This window comes from Hyla sarda, chromosome 2 (assembly GCF_029499605.1).
Source record: "Hyla sarda isolate aHylSar1 chromosome 2, aHylSar1.hap1, whole genome shotgun sequence".
Lineage (NCBI taxonomy): Eukaryota > Metazoa > Chordata > Amphibia > Anura > Hylidae > Hyla > Hyla sarda.
This window is the reverse complement of record NC_079190.1, coordinates 174,846,532-174,871,912: the sequence shown is the minus strand read 5'-3', so window position 1 is coordinate 174,871,912 and position 25,381 is coordinate 174,846,532. Positions and strand designations below refer to the sequence as shown.

At 46.5% G+C, this 25,381-nt stretch overlaps 1 long non-coding RNA gene across 1 annotated transcript; it reads right to left on the bottom strand.

Annotated features, from left to right (window-relative positions):
- Positions 1-793: 793 nt before the first annotated feature.
- On the bottom strand, positions 794-25,060 carry LOC130357762 (uncharacterized). Its single transcript, XR_008889250.1, has 3 exons — positions 24,984-25,060; positions 14,172-14,246; positions 794-886 (listed from the first exon to the last, which is right to left on the bottom strand). It is a non-coding gene; the product is annotated as an uncharacterized LOC130357762 (long non-coding RNA).
- Between the last annotated feature and the right edge of the window lie 321 nt (positions 25,061-25,381).

Below are 25,381 nucleotides of genomic sequence, written 5' to 3'. Positions count from 1 at the left end.
TGGGTCCTTAAGGGGTTAATGTTACAAAACTGAGCACAAGATTGTTAGGGTGCGTTCCCACAGGGCGTATACGCAGCGTATTTCACACTGCACAAAATTTATGGCAGCAGCGGGAAATACGCTGCGTATCCCTTGCTCACTATACACACAGGGCTTTCAGGCAGCAGCCCTATGTGTGCAGTGAGTTTTGGAGGCGGAGACGCGCATCACAGACACGCCGGCACACGGCCCCGCCTCCAAAACTCACTACACACATAGGGCTGCCGCTGGAAAGACCTGTGTGTATAGTGAGCAAGGGATACGCAGCGTATTTCCCGCTGCTGCCGTAAAATTTGCGCAGCGTCAAAGACGCTGCGTATACGCCCTGTGGGAACGCACCCTTTAAAGAGAAAGCTTTTGTAGCATTAGCCGTCTATCAAGCCCTTTTCTATAAGAATGAACAGAGGTTACTAAAATAAGACTAGGATCACACACAGTATTTTGGGCAGCATATTAGTCAGTATTTTGGTCTGTATTTTTAGCCAAGACCAGAAGTGGAACTGACACAGAGAAAAACTATAATGAAAAGATTTGCAGCATTTGTTGTGTTTTGAACCCATTCCTGTTTTACCTAAAAATACTGACCAAAATGCCATGTGTGAACCCTGTCCGAGAGTATGCTCACAGGCCAGAAAACCTGCCAAAACAAAAGCGTTTTCCAATGGGGAATGTTTATAATAACCACATGGTTAAAAAAGTGACATGCCTTTCAGAGTGGTTCCGCTTAAAAGGTGCATAGAAAAGAACTTTGTTATGGCCTCACCTGTTGGACCTGTCTTCTTTTCTGCAGCATTGATATCATCACTCCTTTTTTCCATCTCTGATGCATTTCTAGCTGTGGCAATAGCTAACAAAAAATAAATACAAAAAAATATATATTACTGTAAAACGACAGGTCTAAAGTCCAGACTCTTTTAAAGGAAATCTGTCATCAGAATCACCCGCACTAAACCTGTTACACAGGCTTGTAGTGCGGGTGATCCTGATTAAAACGCTTCTTACCTGGTTAAAAATGGTTCAGCGCTTCTTAAGATATCTATATTTTTCGTTTTCTGTTATTCCCTGGCTTGGGACTCAGTGGGAGGTGTTATCATCTGGGACTCGGCCACACGTCATTCTAGCTGGGCGGAGCTGCTGCCCGGCTCATGAATATTCATGAACTTATCCTCCTGGTCTAATTCTTCTTTCTCGGTCTGTTTGTGAATAAATACACCCTCCGTCCCTCCCTTTCTCCCACCCCCGGCTTTTCACTTATGCAGCCCGTCTTCTTACTTGTATAGCTTGAGTGAAGCCGGGGGAGAGAACGCCGCTTCCGGGTGTACGGAACGCGGCGCATGCGCGGCCCTCCACACCAGACCGAGAAAGAAGAATTAGACCAGGAGGATAAGTTCATGAATATTCATGAGCCGGGCGGCAGCTCCACCCAGCTAGAATGACGTGTGGCCGAGTCCGAGATGATAACACCTCCCACTGAGTCCCAAGCCAGGGAATAACAGAAAACTAAAAACATAGATATCTTAAGAACCGCTGAACCATTTTTAACCAGGTAAGGAGGGTTTTAATCAGGATCACCCGCACTACAAGCCTGTGTAACAGGTTTAGCGCGGGTCATTCTGATGACAGATTTCCTTTAATATTGAAAAACTGAGCACAATATTTTAACCCCTTAAGGACGCAGGACGTAAATGTACGTCCTGGTGAGGTGGTACTTAACGCACCAGGACGTACATTTACGTCCTAAGCATAACCGCGGGCATCGGAGCGATGCCCGTGTCATGCGCGGCTGATCCCGGCTGCTGATCGCACCCAGGGACCCGCCGGCAATGGCCGACGCCCGCGATCTCGCGGGCGTCCGCCATTAACCCCTCAGGTGCCGGGATCAATACAGATCCCGGCATCTGCGGCAGTTCGCGATTAAAATGAACGATCGGATCGCCCGCAGCGCTGCTGCGGGGATCCGATCATTCATAACGCCGCACGGAGGTCGCCTCACCTTCCTCCGTGCGGCTCCCGGCATCTCCTGCTCTGGTCTGTGATCGAGCAGACCAGAGCAGAAGATGACCGATAATACTGATCTGTTCTATGTCCTATACATAGAACAGATCAGTATTAGCAATCATGGTATTGCTATGAATAGTCCCCTATGGGGACTATTCAAGTGTAAAAAAAAATGTAAAAAAATGTAAAAGTAAAAGTTAAAAAAAAGTGAAAAATCCCCTCCCCCAATAAAAAAGTAAAACGTCCGTTTTTTCCTATTTTACCCCCAAAAAGCGTAAAAAACATTTTTTATAGACATATTTGGTATCGCCACGTGCGTAAATGTCCGAACTATTAAAATAAAATGTTAATGATCCCGTACGGTGAACGGCGTGAACGAAAAAAAATTTAAAAAGTCCAAAATTCCTACTTTTTTAATACATTTTATTAAAAAAAAATTATAAAAAATGTATTAAAAGTTTTTTATATACAAATGTGGTATCAAAAAAAAGTACAGATCATGGCGCAAAAAATGAGCCCCCATACCGCCGCTTATACGGAAAAATAAAAAAGTTATAGGTCATCAAAATAAAGGGATTATAAACGTACTAATTTGGTTAAAAAGTTTGTGATTTTTTTTAAGCGCAACAATAATATATAAGTATGTAATAATGGGTATCATTTTAATCGTATTGACCCTCAGAATAAAGAACACATGTCATTTTTACCAGAAATTGTACGGCGTGAAAACAAAACCTTCCAAAATTAGCAAAATTGCGTTTTTCGTTTTAATTTCCCCACAAAAATAGTGTTTTTTGGTTGCGCCATACATTTTATGATATAATGAGTGATGTCATTACAAAGGACAACTGGTCGCGCAAAAAACAAGCCCTCATACTAGTCTGTGGATGAAAATATAAAAGAGTTATGATTTTTAGAAGGCGAGGAGGAAAAAATGAAAACTTAAAAATTAAATTGTCTGAGTCCTTAAGGCCAAAATGGGCTGAGTCCTTAAGGGGTTAAAGGGTTATTCAACAATAAAAATGGAAACATTTTAAAGTAATGGTCCCTCGAGAATACTAGTAATGGTCCCTCGAGTAAGCACTTAACCCCTTAAGGACCGGAGGTTTTTCCGTTTTTGCATTTTCGTTTTTTGCTCCTTGCCTTTAAAAAATCATAACTCTTTCAAATTTACACCTAAAAATCCATATGATGGCTTATTTTTTGCGCCACCAATTCTACTTTGTAATGACATCAGTCATTTTGCCCAAAAATCTATGGTGAAGCGGGAAAAAAAATCATTGTGCGACAAAATTGAAAAAAAAACGCTGTTTTGTAACTTTTGGGGGCTTCCGTTTCTACGTAGTACATTTTTCGGTACAAATGACACCTGATATGTATTCTGTAGGTCCATACGATTAAAATGATACCCTACTTATATAGGTTTGATTTTGTCGGACTTCTGGAAAAAATCATAACTACATGCAGGAAAATTAATACGTTTAAAATTGTCATCTTCTGACCCCTATAACTTTTTTATTTTTCCGTGTATGGGGCGGTATGAGGGCTCATTTTTTGCGCCGTGATCTGAAGTTTTTAACGGTACCATTTTTGCATTGATAGGACTTATTGATCACTTTTTATTCATTTTTAAATGATATAAAAAGTGACCAAAAATGCACTATTTTGGACTTTGGAATTTTTTTGCGCGCACGCCATTGACCGAGCGGTTTAATTAATGATATATTTTTATAATTCGGACATTTCCGCACGCGGTGATACCACATATGTTTATTTTTATTTTTATTTACACTGTTTTTTTTTTATTGGAAAAGGGGGGTGATTCAAACTTTTAATAGGGGAGGAGTTAAATGATCTTTATTCACTTTTTTTTTTCACTTTTTTTTTGCAGTGTTATAGGTCCCATAGGGACCTATAACACTGCACACACTGATCTTCTATGTTGATCACTGGTTTCTCATAAGAAACCAGTGATCAACGATTCTGCCGGATGACTGCTCATGCCTGGATCTCAGGCACTGAGCAGTCATTCGGCGATCGGACAGCGAGGAGGCAGGTAGGGGCCCTCCCGCTGTCCTGTCAGCTGTTCGGGATGCCGCGATTAGCCGCGGCTATCCCGAACAGCCCGACTGAGCTAGCCGGGAACTTTCACTTTCACTTTTAGCCGCGCGGCTCAGCTTTGAGCGCGCGGCTAAAGGGTTAATAGCGCGCGGCGCCGCGATCGGCGCTGCGCGCTATTAGAGGCGGGTCCCGGCTTCACTATGACGCCGGGCCCGCCATGATATGACGCGGGGTTACTGTGTAACCCCGCGTTATATCAGAAGAGCAGGACCAAGGACGTACCGGTACGTCCTTAGTCCTTAAGGGGTTAAACAAGGGTTTCATACCAATAATATACTGTATGGCCAAAAGTATATAGGCATTTCTTTAAATGGGCACTGTCTGATACAATAACTTTTTATATGTTGTACATCTTGGCAAACATTAACCTTTCTAATATACTTCATAAGAAAAATATTATTTATTTTTTATAAAAATTATGAATTCGTCCAAGCTGAAGCACAGGCATAGACAAAGTCCAGTAAGTGAGGGTGGGCTAGCACTCCTCTGTGCTCTCTCATGTCTGATAGTACTCCTCTGTGCTCTCTCCTGTCTGATAGCACTCCTCTGTGCTCTCTCCTGTCTGATAGCACTCCTCTGTGCTCTCTCCTGTCTGATAGCACTCTTCTTTGCTCTCTGCTGTCTGATAGTACTCCTCTGTGCTCTCCCCTGTCTGATAGTACTCTCTGTGCTCTCTTCTATCTGATAGCACTCCTCTGTGCTCTCTGCTATTTGATAGGACTTCTCTGTGCTCTCTCCTGTCTGATAGGACTCCTCTCTACTTTCTCCTGTCTGATAGTACTTCTCTGTGCTCTCTCCTGTCTGATAGGACTCATCTGTGCTCTCTCCTGTCTGATAGTACTCTTCTGTTTTCTCTTCTATCTGATAGTACTCCTCTGTGCTCTCTCCTATCTGATAGTACTCCTCTGTGCTCTCCTGTCTGATAGTACTCTTCTGTGCTCTCTTCTATCTGATAGCACTCCTCTGTGCCCTCTCCTGTCAGCACTCCTCTGTGCTCTCTCCTGTCTGATAGGACTCCTCTGTGCTCTATCCTGTCTGATAGCACTCCTCTGTGCTCTCTCCTGTCTGATAGGTCTCCTCTGTGCTCTCTCCTGTCTGATAGCACTCCTCTGTGCTCTCTCCTGTCTGATAGGACTCCTCTGTGCTCTCTCCTGTCTGATAGCACTCCTCTGTGCTCTCTCTCCTGTCTGATAATACTATTCTGTGCTCTCACCTCTCCTATCAACACCAACCTTGCCACAAGTCAGTTCATACATTTTTTTGATCTGCCCCAGTAAATTGTAAGCGCTATTGTGATTAAGTTGAAACATCTAAGAATTACAAATGCTCAACCATGGAGCTGTAGATTAAGCAAAACTGACAGAACAGGGCCACAAGTGCATCAGGAACTACAAGGAATGTGGTTCTTTGGTCAAGCAGCTGCACACATTCCTAAAATAACAAAGTGCAACCCCAAACCTTGGCTTGACTCGTGCTTCCATTGGAGTCTGAGGCATTGCAATGTGCTCTGGAATGATGAATCATGTTGCACTTTTTGGCAGCCTTTTGTCAAGGTTTGGAAAATGCTTACTAGCTACTGTGAAATTTGGTGAAGGAGGGATAATGGTGTTGGACAGTTCTATGGTATTTAGGCTAGATCCCTATTTCCAATGAAGGGAAATGTTAAAAGGGTTGTCCAGCAAAAAATATCATATCCCCTATTCACAGGATAAGGCATAGGTATCTGATCCGGGGAGAAGCATGTTGTAGAAGGCAATGCGCTCAATTAATTTGTATGGGAGTGCCAGAGATGTAAAAGTACAGAATTGTGCATCGCTGGCATTCCCATGCAAATGAATAAAGTGTGTGTTGTCTAAAGAAGGTGCTTTCTCTGAGAGCGGGACCTTGTCCTGGAAAACGCAAGGGTGGGGGAGAAGTCCCCTCCCTCCTGGAAATAGCAAGCATGGGCCCTCCGAGTAAGATACTTTTTTGCTGGAAAAAACCTATGCTACAAGATAAAAGGACATTTAAATAAATGGCATGCTTTTAGCTCTGTGACAACAGTTTTGAGGACATGTACATACTAAGAGCTTGCGCATTCGTGAGTGCTCAAAATAGGACAGACGCCGAATAAGACTAAGTTCATGCGCACAATATCCCGTCACTTCCGGGCATGCCCGCTCTGCCGGAATGCTGGAGAGACAAACAGCTAGCGCAGATCGCTATGCGCAGGTACGTCACCTCTCTAAGCGCCAATGAAAGGCAAGGTCATCCACCACTTTAGATGATTGGTGAAACAGGACTATAGTTGATTGGTAAGTACAAATGTCCATCAAATGAAGTAAGAAAACTATTGGTAGATACGAAATGGACGCTTTCTATTGGTTGTATGCACATCAATTACCTACAAACCTACGTCATACTCATAACCTTAGGTTATAAAAAAAACCCACAAACGGCATTCTCTTCACTTCATGCCCAGAACCTCTTGACAAAGCCATGTGTTAGTGGTGAAATATGTTGAGGGGGCTAAGTGATTGGTTTTAATACAGTGATATCTCCTCAATATAGCTAGTGGACCGCAGCCACAGCGTCAGAGATACTCAAAGTAGCACTACCTAGTGCTCTTGACCTGCCTTCTGAAACTCTGATTGGTGGGGAGATACACTGGGATTTAAACTTTAGTAAGAGTAGAAACAATAAAGATTATTAGGAATTTATTATAGGGTAAATTTAGGGCCTTAGTGGATCACCTTATGTGATCAATAGGTTAATGTAACCCTCCATATACAGGTCTCGCAAAGGATTAACAGTTTTGAGTAAAATCTTGGATGTGTTTCTCTTTGTGCAAAAAGGAAGGGCCACAATGGCATGATTTGACAGGTTTGGTGTGAGGACACGAGTGGCCTGCACAGAGTCCTGTTCTCAACCCTATCAAACACCACTGAGATGAATTGGAATTGGCCAGTGTCTAGCCACACACATATTCCCACACACTTCAAAATGTTGTCACATCTAACAAGTATACATCTGATGTATACTAAAAAAAAAAAACTATACAGGTAGAAACATGTAACATTCCCATGTCCAAGGAAGATTGTGTGCCAAAAGAATTATTTCAAATATATTTGATAGGATTCCATACTATTTTAGGTATTAATAGCAAAGCATGGCGAAAATATTAAAAACCTCTACTCATTTTTATGTCTAACTCCTAAGAGTTTATTTAAATTTTACCACAACCTTAGGGAAACATTCATTATGATCTAAAGATATTCATAGCTAAAAATTAATTTGTCAACTGGCTGTTGAATATAAGCTCAAAGAGAACGTTTTATAGGCATCAGTTGTAATAAATAGTTGTGCAAATAAAAACACGTATGTCTAATGTTGTGGCTCAGCAACCTATTAGGCACTTTTCTAAAATAATGCTTATTCCAATAAGACTAGGTTCACACACAGAGCAGTCTTTTGCGTCTGTGCTGGGCTGCTGCAGGGGGGTGCAACGGGGGGCCAGGGCCTCTTACTGGGGTATTAGCTTTACCCCCTGGTGGCCCTGTGTACAAAGTAGGGCCTGGTAGGGCTGGCACATAAGCCTAGTTTTCCGCTATTGGGAATGTGTTGCTCAGAGCGGGTGTGTCCAGATACGCTATTGGGAGTGTCCCTTATCCGGAGGGTGCAAATACATAAAGTCTTATGGCATTATGCCAGGGGGAAAAAACTGTCTGCTATTGGGAGGTGTCTGCTAAGTGAGATTTTACTGTATACTCTATGCCTAACACCCGGATTCTGCAGAGCCCAGCCATCCCAGAAGTACAGCACTTTGCATAAATATACCACCAAAATATACTACCATATACCGCCAACGCGTTTCTGTTGCTAGTTAATAAACAACGTCCTTAGGAAGGTAGGATGGAAAGACACAACTATGATGTTACATTGACTAGAAATATAATGGCCACAAGATCACAAAAGTAATAACCAATTATAGTTCTATTGGACTTAAAATACAGGATTGTAGCTAATGGCAGCCAGCAGAAAACACAGTGTTGTTAAATAACAAACATTCCTATAAGGCTGCATTCACATCACGGTTAGTCACTACAGCTGCTGGGTTCGGCTGGGAAATTTCAAAACTTGGCGCTCCCGTATCCCAGCCGGACCAGCGCCAAATCTCATTCACTTAAATGAGCCGACTGAAGTCAGATGGTGACTCCGGTCGGCAAATTTTTGCCCCATATCAGCTTTTGTGACCGGACTTAAAACCGTAGCATACCACGGTTTCAAATCCAGTCCCAAAAACGGATACGGTGCAAAAATGTGATGTTAATGCAGCCTAACAGAAGTTGTATAGTGCACAGGTAGTGGATCCTCTGTCAGTGAGGTGATGGCGTGGGCCATATCAGGGGAACGGAATCTAAGGGGTTACTGGTTTTCACCATAGCCCACCGCAAAGCGGGATGGACTTGCTGTGGCAGGTAACCCCCAGGTCGTTCCACCCAATAGCGACTCAACCTCACTGACTGCTGAGTCAGGCACGGTACAGAAGGACTAGGCAAAAGGCAAGGTCAGACGTAGCAGAAGGTCAGGGCAGGCAGCAACGGTTCGTAGTCAAGGGCAACTGCAAGGGTCTGGATACACAGGCAGAGGACACACGGGAACGCTTTCACTGGCACAACGCAACAACAAGGACAGGAAGGGGAAGTGGGTTTATATAATGTGGAAGTGTTTGGTACTGATTGGGCCAGGCACCAATTAATGGTGTACTGGCCCTTTAAATTTCAGAGAGCCGGCGCGCACGCGCCCTAGAGAGCGGGGTCGCGCGCGCCGGGACAGGACAGCAGGACTTGGTTGGACTTGATGGACGTATGTCTTTTTTCAACCATACTAACTATGTAACTATGTAACTATGAGGATGGGGCAGGTGAGAAGATTGGGATGCGACCCGCGAGCAGGCGCATCCCGCTACGCAGATCACATCCCCGCCGGTGATAACAGTGCAGCGCTCCCGGTCAGCGGGTCTGACCGGGGCGCTGCACGTAGAGGAACGCTGCAGGCCCACGAGCGCTCCGGGGAGGAGCAGGGACCCGGAGTACTCGGCGTAACAGTACCCCCCACTTTGGTCTCCCCCTCTTTGTGGAGCCCAGGAATCTGCGGACAAGCTCTTTGTCCAAAATGTTGGCCTCAGGTTCCCATGACCTCTCTTCTGGACCACAATTCTCCCAATCAATTAAAAAATATCTTTAACCTCGGACGATCTTAGAGGCGAGGATCTCTTTGACAGAGAAGACATCAGAGGAGCCAGAAACAGGAGCAGGAACAGTGACCTTGGGAGAATAACGGTTAAGTATAAGAGGTTTGAGAAGAGATACATGGAAAGAGTTAGGAATACGAAGAGAAGAAGGAAGGTGGAGTTTGTAGGAGACAGAATAGATTTGTTTTTTGATTTTAAATGGCCCGAGGTAACGAGGACCCAACTTGTAGCTAGGGACACAAAACCGTATGTATTTGGCAGAGAGCCACACTTTGTCACCAGGGAGAAAGACAGGAGGAGTTCTTCTCTTTTTATCCGCATGTCTCTTCATATGAGAAGAGGTCAGTAAGAGCGACTTTTGAGTCTCCTTCCAGATAGCGGAGAATTCCCGGGTTACTTCATCTACGGCAGGAACTCCAGAAGAAGTGGGAATGGGGAGGGGGGCAGCGGGTGACGGCCGTACACCACAAAAAATTTAGATTTGGCGGAAGATTCTGAATTTTTGAAATTGTACGAGAATTCAGCCCAAGGCAGAAGGTCGACCCAATCATCTTGGCGGGAGGAGACAAAATGTCGCAAGTAGTCACCAAGAATCTGGTTCACTCTTTCCACTTGTCCATTGGATTGGGGGTGATATGAGGAAGAGAAATTTAATTTGATCTTTAATTGATTACAGAGAGCTCTCCAAAATTTTGACACACATTGAATGCCTCTATCCGAGATGATATGCGTGGGAAAACCGTGAAGACGAAAAATCTGCAGAAAAAATTGCTTCGCCAACTGTGGCGCAGAAGGAAGGCCAGGAAGCGGAATAAAATGAGCCATTTTGGAAAAACGATCAACGACCACCCAGATGACTGTGTTGCCATGGGATAAAGGAAGATCAGTGATGAAGTCCATGGCAATGTGGGACCAAGGTTGTTCAGGCACCGGCAGAGGAAGGAGAAGACCTGCAGGCTTCTGGCGTGGGGTCTTGTCACGTGCACACACTGTACAGGCTCGTACGAAATCGGTCACATCCTTTTCCAGGGAGGGCCACCAATAGTGTCTGGCAATAAACTGTATAGATTTTTTGATTCCAGTGTGACCAGCCAGAAGGGAGGAATGGCCCCATTTGAGGATCCGGAGGCGAAGACGTGGAGGAACATAAGTTTTTCCTGGAGGGATAGGCACCAGAGAAGCGGGAGCAGAAGAGATCAGACACTCAGGAGGGATGATGTGCTGAGGAAGGGTCTCAGCTTCAGAGGCATCGGTGGTACGAGATAGAGCATCAGCCCTGACATTCTTGTCTGCGGGACGGAAATGGATTTGAAAGTTGAAACGGGCAAAAAACAACGACCATCTAGCCTGGCGAGGATTTAGCTGCTGGGCGGATTGAAGATAAGACAAATTTTTGGGATCAGTATAGATGGTGATGGGATGAAGGGATCCTTCCAGAAGATGTCTCCACTCCTCAAGTGCCAACTTAACAGCCAACAGTTCACGGTCTCTTTCCTCTGTGCTCTTTCCTGTCTAATTGCACTCCTCAGCGCTCTCTCCTGTCTCATAGTACTCCTCTGGGCTCTCTCCTGTCGAATAGCATTCCTGTGTCCTTGCTCCTTTCTGAAAGTAATCCTCTGTGCTCTCTCCTGTCTGATAATACTCCTCTGTGCTCTCTCCTGTCTGATAGTACTCATCTGTGCTCTCTCCTGTCTGATAGTAATCCTCTGTGCTCTCTCCTGTCTGATATTACTCCTCTGTGCTCTCTCCTGTCTGATAGCACTCCTCTCTGCTCTCTCATGTCTGATAGTACTCCTCAGTGCTCTTTCATGTCTATTAGCACTTCTCTGTGCTCTCTCCGGTCTGATAGGACTCCTCTATGCTCTCTCCTGTCTGATAGCACTCCTCTGTGCTCTCTGCTGTTTTATAGGATTCCTCTGTGCTCTCTCCTGTCTGATAACACTCCTCTGTGCTCTCTCCTGTCTGATAGTACTCCCCTGTTCTATCTCCTGTCTGATAGTACTCCTCTGTGCTCTCTTCTGTCTGATAGTACTCCTCGGTGCTCTCTCCTGTCTAATAGGACTCCTCTGTGCTCTCTCCTGTCTAATAGGACTCCTCTGTGCTCTCTCCTGTCTGATAGCACTCCTTTGTGCTCTCTCCTGTCTGATAGCACTCCTCTGTGCTATCTCCTGTCTGATAGCACTCCTCTGTGCTCTCTTCTGTTTGATAGCACTCCTCTGTGCTCTATCCTGTCTGATAGGACTCCTCTGTGCTCTATCCTGTCTGATAGCACTCCTATGTGCTCTCTCCTGTCTGATAGCACTCCTTTGTGCTCTCTCATGTTTGATAGCACTCCTCTGTGCTCTCTCCTTTCTGATAGCACACCTCTGTACTCTCACCTGTCTGATAGTACTCCTCTGTGCTCTCTACTGTCTGATAGTACTCCTCTGTGCTCTTTCCTCTCTGATGGTACTGCTCTGTGCTATCTCCTGTCTGATAGTACTCCTCTGTTCTCTCTCCTGTCTGATAGTACTCTTCTGTGCTCTCTCCTGTCTGATAGTACTCCCTGCTCTCTCCTGTCTGATAGTACTCTTCTGTGCTCTCTCCTGTCTGATAGTACTCCTCTGTGCTCTCTCCTGTCTGATAGCACTCCTCTGTGCTCTCTCCTGTCTGATTGTACTCCTCTGTGTTCTCTCCTGTCTGATAGCACTCCTCTGTGCTCTCTCCTGTCTAATAGCACTCCTCTGTGCTCTCTCCTGTCTGTTGGTAATACACATAGTGAACACATTAAACATCTTTTAGAAAATGTTTATAATTTCTGTGCGGACATTCCACCAACAGCAGAGCGCCGTCTCATAGAGAGCAATGCATTTCTGTGCAGACTCTGCAGAAAGAACACATATGTCTTTTCTTTCTGGGGACTCCGGAATCAAGATTTCCATAGCAGAAACATGCCGCGGAATTCCACCATGTGCACAGTGTGCAGTGGAATGCCGTGTGGAATTCCACACGGCAATGCCATTGTGTGAACATAGCCTTAAAGAGACTCTTTCAGCTCCACAACCTGCTAAACTACAATAATAAGTAACCTAAAAGATGCAGATTATGGATATTTATCTTTCTAATAAGTTATCATGGAAAGGATAACTATAACTCCAGTGTTTTCAAGCTTATAGTAGGGGAATGCAATTGAATTGAACGGGGGTTGTACCACATTTGTGAAACATTTCTAAAATTAGGGATCGAAAGTCTTTTTTGGGGGTAGTTAAGAAATCGAATTTCTTCCTTACATGTTTCCTCCCCCATATTAAGTCGTTCAGAATTCTATCTATCCTTTTTAAACCACTTATCTGGAATATAAGTGGGGGCTGCAGATAAAAAATATAATATAACCGGGAATACTATCATCTTGATAAGGGAAATACGATCCGCCATGGACAGAGGGAATTTTAACCAAATAGCACTCCGCTTCTCTATACCCATAATTGCAGGGACCAAGTTGAAACTGATGTAATCTTTAATTTGGGGAGAGATTTTAACTCCCAAATACTTAAAGTGTTATCCTCTCTGGAGGATCTGCAGTCCCCTATACTAGGGATAGGAGTCTCACATATAGGGAGAAGACAAGATTAAGTCCAATTATTTTTTTATCCGGAGATAACACCCCATTTCTCAATTCCCAAAATAATCTTGTCAATGTATTATTTTGGATTGTTAATGAATAATAAAACATCATCCACATATAAAAGAATATTAACCTATCAGAGCTTGAGAATCCATCAACCCACTTTCATAAAAAAAAAAAAAAAAAAAAAAAAAAAGGTTTTCCTGGTAAAACTAGTATTTTGAAAGAAAATTATTAAAGATAATCCGACAGCTGTTTACCAGCACTGGCAGTATACTGGCTTATAGTGCGGATGAAGAGCTTTAAAATGAAAGGTCACTCAATGTTTTTCGTGGCGTGGGTGCAGACTTATGTCCTTTGATGATGTTATTCCTATTGCGCTCCAACGCGCCTAGGCTCTGGCATCACAGAAGGGGACGGGCCAGGGAGTAAATGCTGATAAGGCAGAGCTGGTTGAGTCGGCTCCCCACCTCAATGCATGCTGGAGCACAATAGGAATAACATCATCAAAGGACATAAGTATACAGGGTTTAGTGCTGGTGAACAGCTGTCAGATTGTCTTTAAAGGGACTTACCTGACTCACCTAATATACAAGTAGATAGTGCGGGTGACATCGTTTTTAACGGGGCAAAAGATGGTGCACCTGTCCAGCAGATATTTGACTGGTTGCAAATATGATATTTCCTTCTTCTGTGCAATGGAGATGGGGTGCTGCAGTATAGACAATGTTTTCTCCCCCCCCCCCCCCCCATTCTAACCAATGTTATGGCCCCCTTCATGAATATTCATTTCTACTTCATTATCACGACACGACAGGGTTGGTAACACCAGCCGGAATGGGCGGAAGAAAGCGTTGCTCATACAGCAGCAGCTGCTTCCATTGCCCAGAAGAATATCTCCTGAGCAGCTGCACCGATTTTCTCCATGTCATAAGTTAAACAGAGTCAACCTCACTATCTACCTGTATATTCAGGTGCAAGTGAGATTCCCTTTAATTAAAATTCTTGGGGCTGTCTGCATAAAATAAAATAAAAACTCTAGAATTATGTTGCTAGTTTCTGGGTTTCAATCCTATTTGCTACTTCTCTCAATGTAATTTATTGGGGGGATGTTATCACCCTTTCTCTGAATCCCAATATTGCATATTTGAAGATTTTCTTTTCTTCATATTTTACCTGTCTTTTCATTGTATTCTTCCACATGACTGGCGAAAGCTTGATCTTCCTTCTCCTGGGTTATACTGCTGGTATCTAACAAAAATATGTGAACAGAAATAGGATTGCATATTACATTTTAAAGGCGCATTACGTTTTTTTCTTAATTTGACTATGCCACGGGGCTCTAAAGTTAGTATAGTTCATAATATAGTGTCTGTACCTGTGTTTGATGACTGGTCTTGCAATTCTTATGTGATCTTTGCCCCGATGTTCATTTTAAGCAGCATTCAAAATGAGTGTTGTCTCTTCCCAGGTTGCAGTGTGGCTTGAGACATTTTATCCCTAGTCAGGTGTGCTGCAATGGGTGGGGTGAATAATGTGTGGGAGGGAGAAAAGGGACCTCACACTTACAAACAAGGAATCCTGGGACTTGTAGTTGGTGGGAGGGAACTCCAACAGGAAATAGTCATTTCACAATAAGAAAGCAGCAGCGTTATGCTGGACTCACAACACAGCCATTTAGCATGAATCCTTCCTAAGCCTGTCTATTATTGTCTATTATGTAAGTACTAACGTCACCTTATGTTGGATAACCTCCTTAAGGAGCATGTCTCGTGTTTCATTTTAGTTTAAATACATTTCAGTATATAGACAATAAGTACTGACACAGATTTCTGTAACAATATAGGCCTTGTCACGATGCCGGCTGGCAGGAGGTGGATCCTCTATGCCAGAGAGGGATTGGCGTGGACCGTGCTAGTGGACCGGTTCTAAGTTACTACTGGTATTCACCAGAGCCCGTCGCAAAGCGGGATGGTCTTGCTGCGGCGGTAGTAACCAGGTCGTATCCACTAGCAACGGCTCAACCTCTCTGACTGCTGAAGATAGGCGCGGTACAAGGGAGTAGACAAAAGCAAGGTCGGACGTAGCAGAAGGTCGGGGCAGGCAGCAAGGATCGTAGTCAGGGGCAACGGCAGGAGGTCTGGAACACAGGCTAGGAACACACAAGGAAACGCTTTCACTGGCACGATGGCAACAAGATCCGGCGAGGGAGTGCAGGGGAAGTGAGGTATACATAGGGAGTGCACAGGTGAACACACTAATTAGAACCACTGCGCCAATCAGTGGCGCAGTGGCCCTTTAAATCGCAGAGACCCGGCGCGCGCGCGCCCTAGGGAGCGGGGCCGCGCGCGCCGGGACAGGACCGACGGAGAGCGAGTCAGGTACGGGAGCCGGGGTGCGCATCGCGAGCGGACGCCACCCGCATCGCGAATCGCATCCCGGCTGGAGGCGGTATCGCAGCGCACCCGGTCAGTGGATCTGACCGGGCGCTGCAGTAGCGAGGATGTTGCGAGCGCTCCGGGGAGGAGCGGGGACCCGGAGCGCTCGGCGTAACAGTACCCCCCCCCCTTGGGTCTCCCCCTCTTCTTGGAGCCTGAGAACCTGAGGACCAGACTTTTGTCTAGGATATTGTCCTCAGGTTCCCAGGATCTCTCTTCAGGACCACAGCCCTCCCAATCAACCAAAAAAAAAGTTTTCCCTCTGACCTTCTTGGAGGCCAGTATCTCCTTTACGGAGAAGATGTCAGAAGAACCGGAAACAGGAGTGGGAGAAACAAGTTTGGGAGAGAAACGGTTGATGATGAGTGGTTTAAGAAGAGAGACATGAAAGGCATTAGGAATACGAAGAGAAGGAGGAAGAAGAAGTTTGTAAGAGACAGGATTAATTTGGCACAAAATTTTGAAAGGACCAAGATAGCGTGGTCCCAATTTGTAGCTGGGGACACGGAAGCGGACATATTTAGCGGAGAGCCATACCTTGTCTCCGGGAGAAAAAACGGGGGGGAGCTCTTCTTTTCTTATCGGCAAACTTTTTCATGCGAGATGAAGCCTGTAAAAGAGAATTTTGGGTCTCTTTCCATATGGTGGAAAGATCACGAGTCACTTCATCCACAGCGGGCAAACCAGAGGGCAAGGGAGTAGGGAGGGGGGGAAGAGGGTGACGGCCGTACACCACGAAAAATGGGGATTTGGAAGTAGATTCAGAGACTCTGAAGTTGTATGAGAATTCGGCCCATGGTAGAAGATCTGCCCAGTCATCCTGGCGGGAGGAAACAAAATGCCGTAAATAGTCACCCAGGACCTGGTTAATTCTTTCTACTTGCCCATTGGATTGAGGATGATAAGCAGAAGAGAAGTTTAATTTAATCTTGAGTTGTTTACAGAGAGCCCTCCAGAATTTTGACACGAATTTGACGCCTCTATCCGAGACGATCTGCGTGGGCAAACCGTGAAGACGAAAAATATGTACAAAAAATTGTTTTGCCAGCTGAGGCGCTGAAGGAAGACCAGGAAGAGGAATAAAATGTGCCATCTTGGAAAATCGATCAACGACCACCCAAACAACAGTGTTGTCACGGGATGGGGGTAAGTCTGTAATAAAGTCCATACCAATCAGAGACCAAGGCTGTTCGGGGACAGGCAGAGGATGAAGGAGACCAGCAGGCTTCTGGCGAGGAGTCGTATCCCGGGCACAGACAGTACAGGCCCGCACAAAATCAACAACATCCGTCTCCAGAGTCGGCCACCAAAAGAAACGAGAGATGAGTTGCAAGGACTTTTTGATGCCCGCATGGCCAGCGAGGTGGGAGGAGTGACCCCATTTGAGGATTCCGAGGCGTTGGCGTGGAGAAACGAAGGTCTTCCCTGGAGGAGTTTGCCTGATGGAGGCTGGAGAAGTGGAGATCAGACAGTCAGGGGGAATGATGTGTTGCGGAGAGAGCTCTACTTCCGAGGCATCCGAGGAACGAGAGAGAGCATCGGCCCTAATGTTCTTGTCGGCAGGGCGAAAATGAATTTCAAAATTAAAACGGGCAAAGAACAGAGACCACCTGGCCTGGCGAGGATTCAGCCATTGGGCAGACTGGAGATAGGAGAGATTCTTGTGATCGGTGTAAATGATAACTGGAAATTTTGATCCCTCCAGCAGATGCCTCCATTCCTCAAGTGCCAATTTAATGGCCAGTAGTTCTCGATCCCCGATGGAGTAGTTCCTCTCCGCCGGAGAGAAGGTCCTAGAAAAAAAACCACAAGTAACAGCATGCCCGGAAGAATTTTTTTGTAGAAGGACCGCTCCAGCTCCCACTGAGGAGGCATCAACCTCCAATAGGAAGGGTTTAGATGGGTCAGGTCTGGAGAGCACGGGAGCAGAAGAAAAGGCAGACTTGAGCCGTTTAAATGCTTCTTCCGCTTGAGGAGACCAGGACTTAGGATTGGCATTTTTCTTGGTTAAAGCCACGATAGGAGCCACAATAGTGGAAAAATGTGGAATAAATTGTCTGTAATAATTGGCGAACCCCAAAAAACGTTGGATAGCACGGAGTCCGGAGGGGCGTGGCCAATCTAAGACGGCAGAGAGTTTATCAGGGTCCATTTGTAGTCCCTGGCCAGAGACCAAATATCCTAGGAAAGGAAGAGATTGACATTCAAACAGACATTTCTCCATTTTGGCATAAAGTTGATTGTCTCGAAGTCTCTGAAGAACCATGCGGACATGCTGGCGGTGTTCTTCTAAGTTGGCTGAAAAAATCAGAATATCGTCCAGATACACAACAACACAGGAATATAAGAGATCACGAAAAATTTCATTAACAAAGTCTTGGAAGACGGCAGGGGCGTTGCACAGGCCAAAGGGCATGACCAGATACTCAAAGTGTCCATCTCTAGTGTTAAATGCAGTTTTCCATTCGTCCCCCTCCCTGATGCGGATGAGATTATAAGCACCTCTTAAGTCCAGTTTGGTAAAGATGTGGGCACCTTGAAGGCGATCAAAGAGTTCTGAGATAAGAGGTAGGGGGTAGCGGTTCTTTACCGTGATTTTATTAAGTCCGCGGTAGTCAATGCAAGGACGTAGGGAGCCATCTTTTTTGGACACAAAGAAAAATCCAGCTCCGGCAGGAGAGGAGGATTTGCGGATAAACCCCTTTTTTAAATTTTCCTGGATGTATTCAGACATAGCAAGAGTCTCTGGGGCGGAGAGAGGATAAATTCTGCCCCGGGGTGGAGTAGTGCCCGGGAGGAGGTCAATAGGACAGTCATAAGGCCTGTGAGGAGGTAAAGTCTCAGCTTGTTTTTTGCAAAATACATCAGCATAGTCCATATAAGCCTTAGGGAGACCGGTTACAGGGGAAACCACAGGGTTACGGCAGGGAGTACTGGGAACCGGTTTAAGACAGTCCTTGACACAAGAAGTACCCCAGCTCTTGATCTCTCCTGTGGACCAATCAAGGGTTGGGGAATGGCGTTGAAGCCATGGTAGTCCAAGGAGAATTTCGGAAGTGCAATTGGAGAGGACCAAAAACTCAATTTTTTCGTGATGGGGTCCGATGCACATTAGGAGGGGCTCCCTGCGGTAACGTACGGTACAGTCCAATCTTTCATTGTTAACACAATTGATGTAGAGGGGTCTGGCGAGACTGGTCACCGGGATGTTGAACCTGTTGATGAGAGAGGCCAAAATAAAATTTCCTGCAGATCCGGAATCCAAGAAGGCCATAGTAGAGAAGGGGAAGGTAGAGGCAGATATCCGCACAGGCACAGTAAGGCGTGGAGAAGCAGAGTTGACATCAAGAACTGTCTCTCCTTTGTACGGAGTCAGCGTACGTCTTTCCAGGCGGGGAGGACGGATAGGACAATCCTTCAGGAAGTGTTCGGTACCGGCACAGTACAGGCAAAGATTCTCCATGCGGCGTCGAGTCCTCTCTTGAGGTGTCAAGCGAGACCGGTCCACTTGCATAGCCTCCACGGCGGGAGGCACAGGAACGGATTGCAGAGGACCAGAGGAGAGAGGAGCTGGGGAGAAAAAACGCCTAGTGCGAACAAAGTCCATATCCTGGCGGAGCTCCTGACGCCTTTCGGAAAAACGCATGGCAATGCGAGTGGCTAGATGAATGAGTTCATGCAGGTTAGCAGGAATTTCTCGTGCGGCCAGAACATCTTTAATGTTGCTGGATAGGCCTTTTTTAAAGGTCGCGCAGAGGGCCTCATTATTCCAGGATAGTTCGGAAGCAAGAGTACGGAATTGTATGGCGTACTCGCCAACGGAAGAATTACCCTGGACCAGGTTCAGCAGGGCAGTCTCAGCAGAAGAGGCTCGGGCAGGTTCCTCAAAGACACTTTGAATTTCCGAGAAGAAGGAGTGTACAGAGGCAGTGACGGGGTCATTGCGGTCCCAGAGCGGTGTGGCCCATGACAGAGCTTTCCCAGACAGAAGGCTGACTACGAAAGCCACCTTAGACCTTTCAGTAGGAAACTGGTCCGACATCATCTCCAAGTGCAGGGAACATTGTGAAAGAAAGCCACGGCAAAACTTAGAGTCCCCATCAAATTTATCCGGCAAGGATAGTCGTAGGCTGGAAGCGGCCACTCGCTGCGGAGGAGGTGCAGGAGCTGGCGGAGGAGATGATTGCTGAAGCTGTGGTAGTAGCTGCTGTAGCATCACGGTCAGTTGAGACAGCTGATGGCCTTGTTGCGCTATCTGTTGTGACTGCTGGGCGACCACCGTGGTGAGGTCGGCGACAACTGGCAGAGGAACTTCAGCGGGATCCATGGCCGGATCTACTGTCACGATGCCGGTTGGCAGGAGGTGGATCCTCTATGCCAGAGAGGGATTGGCGTGGACCGTGCTAGTGGACCGGTTCTAAGTTACTACTGGTATCCACCAGAGCCCGCCGCAAAGCGGGATGGTCTTGCTGCGGCGGTAGTAACCAGGTCGTATCCACTAGCAACGGCTCAACCTCTCTGACTGCTGAAGATAGGCGCGGTACAAGGGAGTAGACAAAAGCAAGGTCGGACGTAGCAGAAGGTCGGGGCAGGCAGCAAGGATCGTAGTCAGGGGCAACGGCAGGAGGTCTGGAACACAGGCTAGGAACACACAAGGAAACGCTTTCACTGGCACGATGGCAACAAGATCCGGCGAGGGAGTGCAGGGGAAGTGAGGTATACATAGGGAGTGCACAGGTGAACACACTAATTAGAACCACTGCGCCAATCAGTGGCGCAGTGGCCCTTTAAATCGCAGAGACCCGGCGCGCGCGCGCCCTAGGGAGCGGGGCCGCGCGCGCCGGGACAGGACCGACGGAGAGCGAGTCAGGTACGGGAGGCGGGGTGCGCATCGCGAGCGGACGCCACCCGCATCGCGAATCGCATCCCGGCTGGAGGCGGTATCGCAGCGCACCCGGTCAGTGGATCTGACCGGGGCGCTGCAGTAGCGAGGATGTTGCGAGCGCTCCGGGGAGGAGCGGGGACCCGGAGCGCTCGGCGTAACAGGCCTTGATAAACTTTTACACTCACTGACAAAAAAAATAATGCATAAAAAGGAATTGTTGAAATTAAATAAAACAGAAATAAAATGTGTAAATGTAATAATGATATATGTAAATGATTACATTATATATATAGTGTCCATTTTAGGACATTGTCAATCGTCAGCCGTACCTCCGTCCGGCAAAACAGCGTCCCGCCTCCTCCCTCAGACCAATCGCCATCAGTCATCAGCCGCAACTTTGTCATCCTTCAGGCAAAACAGTGTCTCGCTCCCTCCCTTGGACCAATCACCGGCAGTTGTCAGCCGCAACTACGTCCTCCGTCAGGCAAATCAACGTCCCACCTCCTATCTCGGACCAATCGCCATCAGTCGTCAGCCCCAACTCCGTCCTCCATCAGGCAAAACAGCATCCCGCCTCCTCCCTCGGACCAATCGCCGTCAGTTGTCAGACGCAACTCAGTCCTCCGTCAGGCAAAACCGCGTCCCGCCTCCTCCCTCGGAGCAATCGCCATCAGTCGTCAGCCGCAACTCTGTCATTCTTCATGCAAAACAGCGTCCCACCTCCTCCCTTGGACCAATCGCCGTCAGCTGCAACTCCGTCCTCCATCAGGCGAAACGGCATCCTGCCTCCTCCCTCACACCAATCGCTGTCATCCTTCAGCTACAACTTCCTCCTCCGAAAGTCCCTCATCCAAAACGCGGTCATGCCTCTGACAATTCTCCCTCAGACGCAACTTCCTGACGCATAGCAGAGCCGAAGCTGCACAGCACTCTATAGCAGAGTCGACATTGAATCGCATGTACAGCAGAACCCGTATAGCAGAGAGACGACACTGACTCGGCTCTGCTGCATGGCAGGAAGGTTTTTTTGTCTGAGGGATGACGGAGTTTTGGATGAGAGACTTTAGGAAGATGGAGTTTTGGAAGAGAGTAGGGCTGCAGCTAACAATTATTTTAATAATCGATTAGTTGTTGATTATTTAATCGATTAATCAGAAAAAATGTCAAAATGCCAAAAAAAAAGGGGTTCAGCTGATTCTACTTGAAAAATTATGTACAATGGTCATATTAAAAGTTTATAGCATGTGATGTGACCAAACAGCAGTAATTTTGGATTTTTTTTTTTTACATTTACGCCGGTTGCTGTCATAATTAATGATCCTGTACAGAAACCAGCATAAAATTGATATTAATGGGTAACTGTCTGAACTATTAAAATAAAATGTTAATGATTCACTAATATTTTAATAGTTCAGACAGTTAGCCATACGGTAGTATCAAATATGTAAAAGAAAAAGTTATTTTACTTTTTTGTATAGCAATAGGAAAAGGGGGAGCTAATTTTTATTGGGGGAGCAGTTAATTTACTTTTTTTTGTTGCTTTTTTTTATATAGCACTCCTATACACATGGGGGTATGTGCAGACTGCAGAGCATTGCTTTTGCAGACCCTAGGGTTCAATGCTATGCAGTCTGCACATACCCCCCCCCCCCCCCCTTGTGTATAGCAGTGTATGTACATTCCTATACAGATGGGGGTATGTGCAGAGCATTGCACCCTTGTTCCCCCCTTTAGGCAGTAGCCCCCCCCCCCTTTAGACAGCAAGGCCCCCATTTTAGACAGCAGAGCCACCCCCTTTAGACAGCAGGGCCACTCCACTTTAGACAGCAGGGCCACACCACTTTAGACAGTAAGGCCACCCCACTTTATACAGCAGGGCCACCCCACTTTAGAAAGCAGGGCCACCCCACTTTAGACAGCAGGGCCACCCCACTTTAGACAGCAGGGCCACCCCGCTTTAGACAGCAGGGCCACCCCACTTCAGACAGTAGGGCCACCCCGCTTTAGACAGCAGGGCCACCCCGCTTTAGACAGTAGGGCCACCCCGCTTTAGACAGCAGGGCTACCCCACTTTAGACAGCAGGGCTACCCCTCTTCAGACAGCAGGGCCACCCCACTTTAGACAACAGGGCCACCCCACTTTAGAAAGCAGGGCCACCCCACTTTACAAAGCAGGGCCACCCCACTTTAGAAAGCAGGGCCACCCCACTTTAGACAGCAGGGCCACCCAACTTTAGACAGCAGGGCCACCCAACTTTAGACAGCAGGGCCACCCCACTTTAGACAGCAGGGCCACCCCACTTTAGACAGCAGGGCCACCCCGCTTTAGACAGCAGGGCCACCCCGCTTTAGACAGCAGGGCCACCCCGCTTTAGACAGCAGGGCCACCCCGCTTTAGACAGCAGGGCCATCCCGCTTTAGACAGCAGGGCCACCCCTCTTTAGACAGCAGGGCCACCCCACTTTAGACAGCAGGGCCACCCCACTTTAGACAGCAGGGCCATCCCGCTTTAGACAGCAGGGCCACCCCCCTTTAGACAGCAGGGACACCCCACTTTAGACAGCAGGACCACCCCACTTTAGACAGCAGGGCCACCCCACTTTAGACAGCAGGGCTACCCCACTCTAGACAGCAGGACCACCCCACTTTAGACAGCAGGGCCACCCCACTTTAGACAGCAGGGCCCCACGTAAACATTAGTAGCAGCCCCTCCAGTAGACGGTAGCCCCCACCCTTGTAGACAGCACTCACCTGCGGCTGTCCTCTGCCCCGTTCTCCTGTCCGCATCATGTCGTCCTATGGAGGAGCATGTGACATACACGTCACTCTGCTTCCTCTGTAGTGTTACGCTGGGCGTGGAGGGAGGAGGTGGAGTGATGTGTGTGTCACATGCTCCTCCATGGGACGGGATGCGGACGGGAGAACGGGAGAAGCAGGTATCGGTTTTGGTATCAGGGACACTGAACGAGTCCCTGATACCATGCAAATTGCCAGTATTGGCCCGATACTTCCATTCACTGCCGCCATCTGACATGTCTCTGCTGCTGCTCTACTCCTAGCGCAATTAGTGCACCGCCAGGACATGTATATTCTCTGCTGCTCATCTCCATCGGGTACAGTGATGAGCAGCAAAGAATAGACATGTCCTGGCGCTGCGCTAATTGTGCTAGGAGTAGAGCAGCAACAGGGACATGTCGGGCGGCGGCGGTGAATGAATGAAGCCTACATGAGGGACATGTCAGCTTCATTCATTCCCTGCCGCCACGGACAACAAATCGGACGATTATTCGATGATTTTATTGATTAATTGTTGCAGTTCTAGATGTGAGACTTTAGGATGACAAGGGAGGAAGGAGGGAGTTGCGGCTGATGCCTGACAGAGATTGGTCTGAGGGAGGAGGCGTGATGCTGTTTTGCCTGACGGAGGACGGAGGTACGGCTGACGATGTCCTAAAATGGACACCGTATATATGGGCTCGTTCACGTGGACGAATCCGCAGCGTTAAATATTTTACGCTCTCGGATCCGCCGACGATGGACCCTACAGTGCTGCCTCCATCTGTGCCTGATCATAGCAGCAATCCACCGCTACGAGCAGACAGGCTGCTATGTGAGAGTCGCTGTATAATCGCACAAGGCCGAGAGCAGCCGAGATGTGTGTGAGGATACTGTGCAGGTGTGCGCACATCGCAGTGTGCCTGCTCTTATCGGCGGATTGTCACTATGAGCAGGCACAGATGGAGGCAGTGCTGTAGGGTCCAGCGTTGCAAAATCCGAAGTGTAAAATACGTTGCGGATACGTCCGTGTGAACGAGCCCTAAGGGTACATTCACATGTGAACATTTTTGCTGCAGATTTTGCTGCCCATTGACTTCAATAGGCATTAAAATCTGCTAAAGCAAATCTGTAGCAGAAAATATGCACGTGTGAATGCACAATAATAGTAAAAGGATATGTTTATTGAAGAAAACTGTACAATAGAAAGGAGCTCTAGTACCCTATTGGGCTGCATTTATAAATTTAGGGTGTTTACTCTGTAATAGGATCAAGTTTTGTACACCAGAATACCTCTTTAGGCCAAATTTAGCTCCATTACTAAAAAGTTAAAATGCAGTTAAAGAGAATTTGTCCTGGTCAGAGCTGTGGCAGACACTGAACATGATGTAAACTCTGAACATGATGTAGAGCTGTCATATTTCCTTTAAAATTAATCTGTCAGCCTTTTTTAACCCTGTAACCACCACTAACCAGTTTTACGCACAGATATGATGTTCCCTGGCTTGATGCTTGAAAAGTGTAGAAATCAGTTTGTATGTAAATGAGGAGCAACTAGTTCCCAGGGCAGTATGGCATTCCATACAAGTCCCAGGTATTTCACTGTAAGCGTGCCTCTTTGGCACCTAGACACTTCTTCCTGGAACTTCAAGCAGGAGGAACTACATTTACGTCCTGCAGTGTCTATGAAGCGGCGCAGGAGGTGTGAAATGGCTGCTATCAGTGGACAGATACACTGCTAATGACACACATCAGGGATCATGTATATTCATGTATTATAAGTAGCATAACACTAGTTTCTTGACTTCTATCTCTTGAACATATATTTTTGCCATTTTTTCTTAATACAAATAATTTATGTTTGAAGCTTTAATTTTCTACCTCTCTAACCTGTTTCATCACTGCATTCTTCCACCTGACTGGTTTCAGTTTGGTCTTCTCTTTCCTGCATTATATGGCTGGTATCTAACAAGAAAAATGTAAACAAAAAAGGCATGTGAAATACATTTTATATGAGATATAGAGAGAATGTCTCAAGTGCTTAATTTTCGTTTTGTTATATAAAAATTACAGATAGAACAGGGCAGATTTACTTTTGGCAAATGTGCCAGATTTCTGGAACATTAATGCCAAAAAACTGAAATACATGCATTGAACTCCAATCATTATGTGTTTCATACAATTTGCTTTTTACTTTAAAAAGTTAGGCAAGGCTTATCAAGTAAGAAAAATGGCCTAATGGAACCATCACTGAGCTCTATGTTCACACAGGCAACATGTGCTTGTGT